We start from the raw sequence: 7,098 nt of genomic DNA on the forward strand, positions 1-7,098 counted from the left end.
AGGCCAGAGGGAAGAGGTCCTTCTCCATTGGTCGCCCCCCAGGGAGTGCCACTGAGAATGCCCTTGCCAGGCCACACACCCCTGAGCTCCACCCATTGGGCCTCTCTGCCAATCTTAACATCCAGGAGGGTCTGCAGGGAAGGAGGTGGGGAAAATCCCCGTCCCAAACCCCAGAAAGCTGCTGCTAGACAGCGGCTGGATCTACACTGACCCGTTTAATGTTATTAGAACAATATTAGAGATATCATTTTAAAACGTCACAGGGCAGATTTGTAATTTTAACCGTTCCTTACCTTATTTTGTCTGTAACGGCGCGGTTTCCCTGCTGCTGGCTGCCGGTTGCTCTGCACCGCCCTCTGGTGTCACATTTTAATAGTGCCTTATGAACGTTAAAAGCAGAATGTAGTGTGTCCATCTCCGTTATGAAAACCATTCCTTAACCCTTCCTTAACATTATAAACTGTGAGTGTAGATCCAACCATTGTCAACAATACGGAGCTAGGTGCAGCAATAGTCTGACTCAATATAAGGTAGTTTTGTATGTTCCTTCTTTACCTAATTACAGTTGCATAACAGCTCTCCAATTCCATTTTGTTACAATCCATAGACTTTGAGTTTTTTCACCAGCCCCTAAATATCCCAGACCTTTTTCCTTCCCAACTTCTTGCCTTTTTGTGAATCATCCAGTCTGATGAGGAGTTTGGGCAAGAGACTTCTCACTTCTGTGTGATCTTTAAGTTGGTTCCAGTAAGCATTGCTCTTACTCTTACATTTTACCATGCACAAGGCCAACAAGTGAGTCCCCGTCTAAAGTTTTATTTAGGTTTCAGCAGCATGGGCCCTTAGCTGTCCACAGGTGCTTCTGCACAAAAGATTCAAGATGTTTGCTGCGTTTGGAATTGCCTGCACTGAACTGTTGAAAACCTCAGTACAAGCCTAACCACAACGGTTTAGGAGTAAGCTTAGGGCCCTCATATCTACGGGACCGTCTCTCCTGGTCTGCCCCACAGAGGACCTTAAGGTCCATGAATAACCATAGTTTAGAGGTCCCAGGCCCTAAGGAAGTCAGATTATCCTCCACCAGGTCCAGGGCCTTCTCAGTGATGGCTCCGACCTGGTGGAATGAATACTCTGTCCCATGAGACCAGGGCCCTTCAGGATTTAACCTACTTCCGTCGGGCCTGTAAGACAGAGCTATTCCACTTGGCCTTTAATTTGAATTCAGCCTGAACTTTTATTTCCCTTCTCTTCCTTCCCCCTCCCCTTTTATGAAGACCACCTGCTCTGAGACCCCACAGCTAATTCTCCCCTGGCCTCCTCGCTGGCCCAAGTAGGACCAATTCAGCCAGCTAGCCCTGGGGATTATCTAATGCTTATTAAATGGATTTCCCCCAAATTGATTTCTGAACTTGAATTTTATTGTTATTCATGTTTTTATACTGTATTTTATGCTGCTTCTACAATTAAGTGTTTTAAATTTGTTGTTAGCCGCCCTGAGCCTGGAAGGGTATAAATAAAAATTGATTGATTGATTGATTGTTGAAATCAATAGGGCTTACTTCTAGATATGTGGAGTTACGACTGCAGCTTGGATTTTTTTAACGGCCTTATGGTGACTCCTGTCTAGGAGTACTTTCATTGCTATCACATTGGCACATGGCTCAGTGCTGAAGTCTCTGGGGACTTGCTTGTTCATGCACAATTTCCCTTCTGAAATCCTGTACTGACCACACCAATCACCGCAATGCACTTTTTCTAATGTGTAACCTGCACTCATTGCTGTTTGGCCAGAACGCCTGAGTACCTTGTTCTGCTTACAGCTTCCGAAAATTTCACTGTCCAGCTGCTGCAGAGAAATAGTTTAGTAAAGTGGAGAAAAAGCATCGTCATCATCATCATTATATTATATATAAAGGGACTCAAGACGGCTTAAAGATAAATTAAAAATAGCCAAAAACATAGGAGGGGAAACCAATAATAAAAACAATTGAACATTAATGTGTGTGTGTGTGTGTGAGAGAGAGAGAGAGAGAGAGAGAGAGAGAGAGATCTATTAAAGCCATACAGATAATTACTATAAAACCAGCATCACATCAGTCCTGTCATTAAGAGCCATCGGTTCCGAAAGGCCTGTTGGAATAGGAAGATCTTCACCTACTGGCAGAAGGACAACCAGTTCAGCAATGCCAGTCCTTTGGCAATAGTTATTATTATTATTATTATTATTATTATTAGGCAATAGTTGGGGCACATAGACCCCATTTTTGTTGTCCAGTTGTCACCTTCCATATGATAGGTATATAATTCAAAAGAATATTTTCTTCTGAGTTTTTTAAGTTTTTCCATAGTTAGATTTATACAGGTTTCCCCCCCCATAGAGTTAAATTTATACAGTTCAACACACACACACCCCAAATTTTGTGAGAATAACAGATGTCACTGTCTATTTTTATAAGATATTTATTGAGATTTTCAAAGTGTTACAAAATAAAATAAAAGCAGAAGAAAATACAAAATAAAAATAGTTAACAAAGTATAAAAAGAAAAAGAAAAACAAACCCCTTCCAACCATACGAATACAAATTCAAAAATAAGAAAAAGATACAGAAAAAAAATAGAAAAATTCACCACAAACAATTAAGAACATACAGATGTCACTGTCTTAACTAACAAACAAGAAATGGGAGGATGTAGATTACTGAGTTCCTCCTTCTGAATGCCCCAGAAAGAGTAATCATGTAAGTAGTCTGGGGACGGGTTTAATATGAAACAATTTTCTCTTAATTAGTGGCCACTTTGCAGGTTATTAAGCTAAGCCATGCAGGACTGAGAACTTTCATTTTAAATCTTTTATTTTTGTTGTTTTATCTAATTGGACTAATTGGGCAAGCAGATTAGCATGGGCTGGAGTCAGGAGGGGGAAATATTTCTCTCTGTAGGCAAATTGCTGGTACATGTTGCACGGACAGCCTTGGTTACGTTGATTAATGGCCTCAGTGGACAGCTGAAAAATCGCTAGAGCTGCTGGAAAAGATCATTAACAGTTTTAAGGCTTGGGTCACTCTGATGGGTGGAGAGAAATTATTAGCAAGATTTCTAATGCTGACTGCCAAGACTGTTTTGTGTGTGGAGAATTTGGTCCATGGCGCTGCTGAAATGGAAGCCACTAGGGTTCTCCCTGCTAAAGCACAAGGTAGTGATTATAATGCAAACACATAGAGATGTTGTACCAGTCTAAATGACATCCCCAGCTCCATTGCCACAAACAACAACAATGCCAAAACAAGGAATGTTTTAGGTTTGTGAAGGTGCTGCTAATTCAGATAAGAGATTCACAGGGCACTACAGAACTGCAGACATGCCCGGTATCCTCATTCATCAACAACTTGTCAGTGCAGAAATGTGTTTAGAGAACAGTAATTGAAGCAACAGTGGCACTTAGTACCCTTATCACCCTTAGTAACTGCATGGTTCCTCCACCACTTACCCAGGTATATTCTCACTACAGATTTCCTTAGGAACCATTGCAGGGAATGGGGTACACTGATGTTCAATAATCTTCATCAAGGACCAGAAGACACGGCTTCAAATCCTGCTCTGGGCAGTGGCTGCTGTTTGATTTCTCCCCTGAGCTCTGATCATTACATTAAAAAATAAAATAAAAAATGCACCACCACCATCATAAATATTTATGGTTACTGTTGTTTGAACAGAAAACTCTGAAGGCAGAAAATGCAAAGAATCCATTCAGTAACAAGTAAGGAAAGAACTGAGGTGGGATGCAGGAAGGTCACACCGAACAGTAACTGGCTAAGAGACTTCACATGCCAAGAGAAGCCGTCTTGGTGGTTCTGACGAGAGGAGATATGGTGGTTTTACAACAGAAGACTATTCCCAGGCTGTTATTAATGTTTTACTTTATGCAGGAGTTCATAAAGTCCAGAAATGCTTTATTCCTTTCACTCATGGGTAGGCAAACTAAGGCCCAGGGGCCAGATCCAGCCCAATTGCCTTCTAAATCCGGCCCGTGGATGGTCCAGGAATCAGCATGTTTTTACATGAGTAGAATGTATGCTTTGATTTAAAATGCATCTCTGGGCTATTTGTGGGGCATAGGAATTTGTTCATCCCCCCCCCCACCAAAATATAGTCTGGCCCCCCACAAGGTCTGAGGGACAGTGGACCGGTCCCCTGCTGGAAAAGTTTGCTGACCCCTGCTTTCACTCTTTCACACAATGATGACCCATCTATAGACAGGATACAGTCTTCAGCTGGCTCCCTCCCAATCTGCCTCAGTCCCCTGCAAAATCCTTTCACATCAAGCGGCATGGTGATGGCATCCATCACATATTTTTGCATATAAATTCATGTCTAATAACTTGGACCTTATAAACAACACCTAAGTGAGCTCTTGATGTAAGAGACAATATGATAGGGGCAAAGCTTGGCAGGGGGTTGGACTCGATGGCTCTTGTGGTCTCTTCCAACTCTATGATTCTATGATTCTATGAGCTCAGAAGTGTCAAATTCCGTGTATTAAATCTGTTTCCGATTCCCCCTCCAATATTGTGGTCCTCATTCTGGCTGAAGAGCAACACTGCCATCTACTGGAGAACAATAAAATAGCTTCAGCAAGTGATGCTGGCGGGTTTAAAAGGGCATCTGTTTGAATCATTTTGTGGTGAATGGAAACAACAAACCGGGTGCTATTAGAGGTTGTGTGATTCGTATTGCCAAGGCAGGAGAATATGAGAGCCAGGGGAGCTGGTGTGTGTCTGAGAGAGTACAGCAGTGGGATGCTCGAGGAAGAGGCATGTCCACACATCTCATGGCACATTCAGGTAGACATTTCCCTAGTCACACACGGCGGAGACTGGTCCATTAGGGCTTTTGGACCAACCATACCTACCTTAGCCATCCCTCAGGAGATGGCACGGCCAGACAGCTTCCTCCTTTGTCTCGGTTTGACGTTGTTGAAGGTAGCTGGGAGGAGGATGGGGTCAAAACAAGAATTGGTTGGTCCCAGCTGTCATTAGCTCTGCCTCTGCTGTCATGGGATTCTCTGCTTTCCCTCTTACCAGTCTCAGTGGGGCGCATCCTAAAAAGGTAAAGGTAAAGGGACCCGTGACCATTAGGTCCAGTCGTGACCGACTCTGGGGTTGCAGCACTCATCTTGCTTTATTGGCTGAGAGAGCTGGTGTACACCTTCCAGGTCAGCATGACTAAGCCACTTCTGGCGAACCAGCATGACTAAGCCATGTGGCCAGCATGACTAAGCCGCTTCTGGCGAACCAGAGAAGCGCACGGAAATGCTGTTTACCTTCCCACTGGAGTGGTACCTATTTATCTACTTGCACTTTGACATGCTTTTGAACTGCTAGGTTGGCAGGAGCAGGGACCGAGCAATGGGTGCTCACCCATCACGGGGATTTGAACTGCCAACCTTCTGATCGGCAAGTCCTAGGCTCTGTGGTTTAACCCACAGCGCCACCCGCGTCCCGGGGCGCATCCTACATTCACTATTTTTGTGAATGTGTATTGCAAGTTTGTTGTATCTTGATGGGGGGTTTCCTGCAGGATGTGATTACAGACACCGCAGCACTTGAAAGTGAGTTGAGTGCCACACCACAAAAGCAAGTTGAGATACAATCTGGGCACATGGTGAGACAGCAATAAATCTATGAGACCAGGAGACAGGCTACATGTGGTAAAGCTTGTCCTGAACTGCATCGCTTCAGGCTGACCCTCATGACAGAATGCTCCTGCATATGAAAAACAAGAAACCTTGACCTCAGGAAGAAGAGTTCTAGTCAAGAATAGCATTCTTCTTTTCAGGGAGGAACATTCAAACACAGTATCGCTCCCCTGCAAGCAGCACAACCAGGGATTTACCATGGGATCTGCTTACTTTGTAGACCAGCCCTTAGTTTATGTTAATAGTGGTTGGCTTTAAGAAGAGAAGCCTGTTGGATCAGGCGAGTGGAGCTGAATGATGGGGGTGGAGACGCTCCTTCAGGTATACAGAGCTGAAGCCGTTTAGGGCTTTAAAGGTCAGCTCCAACACTTTGAACTGTGCTTGGAGACGTGGGACTCCGCTAGATTGGTAAATAAAAAGTGTTTTATATGTGTTTTACAAGCGATATAACACTGTGACACCAGATGGCACTGTGGAGTCCCATCTTTCCCAACCAGATTTCCCCATATGAGTTTACAACATGTTTAATTGAAACGCTTCTCTGATGTGTCTAGATCCAGCCGTACTGAGAGCCAATGTAGGTCTTTCAGGACTGGTGTCATATGGTCCTGGCAGCTACTCCCAGTCACCAGTCTGGAAGCCACATTCTGAATTAGTTATAGTTTCTGAGTCACCCTCAAATGTAGCCCCACGTAGAGCATACTGCAGTAGTCCAAGCGGGAGAGAACCAGAGCATGTACAATGTGCAGACAGGTAGGGTCTCAGCCGGCATAGCAGATGGAGATAAAGCCGCTTGTGATTACCAGGAACTGGAAGTCTGGGGCATCTTGCCTCTGACAGTGGAGGTATAACACATCCACAATAGCTGTTTCTTTGTGAGAGTGGTATCTTTTCCACTGAAACAATTAGGGTGTTCCCATCGGGAGGGGGGAATCCTGACATTTTCTTCTCATTTTCTCTGCTTCCTCTGTTAATGAGAACTTAGGTACTGTGTCAAGAAAAGGGGAGAACCCCCTCACTTTATTTTATTAATAAATGGGAAAAAGCTTTTTCCCCAAAATGTAATGGTGTGTAATAAAAATTAAGAATGGTGAAAAATGATTTGATGGAATGAAATTATTCCCTGGATCTGGGGCCAAGCCTAATCCTCTATTACTCCCGCCCCCTTTTTCCTGATATGGCAGTTTCCTCTTCTTCTTTTTTGTTCTTCTGCAAGATAATCTCTGTATAAGCACAGTTGTTATACAAAATTACAAGCTGACCAACCAAAGGATTTACAGATGTGCTATCACTTCCTTTATGGAGTCACAACATTTATTGCTTCTCTATTCCGTGTGTGTTGGGCCACTCTTCTGAATTATGGCTATAGTGATGGTGGTTAGTTTTGCAACAGTCACAAACTC

This window comes from Podarcis vaucheri (genome assembly GCF_965113315.1).
Source record: "Podarcis vaucheri genome assembly, chromosome: 13".
Taxonomy (NCBI): domain Eukaryota; kingdom Metazoa; phylum Chordata; class Lepidosauria; order Squamata; family Lacertidae; genus Podarcis; species Podarcis vaucheri.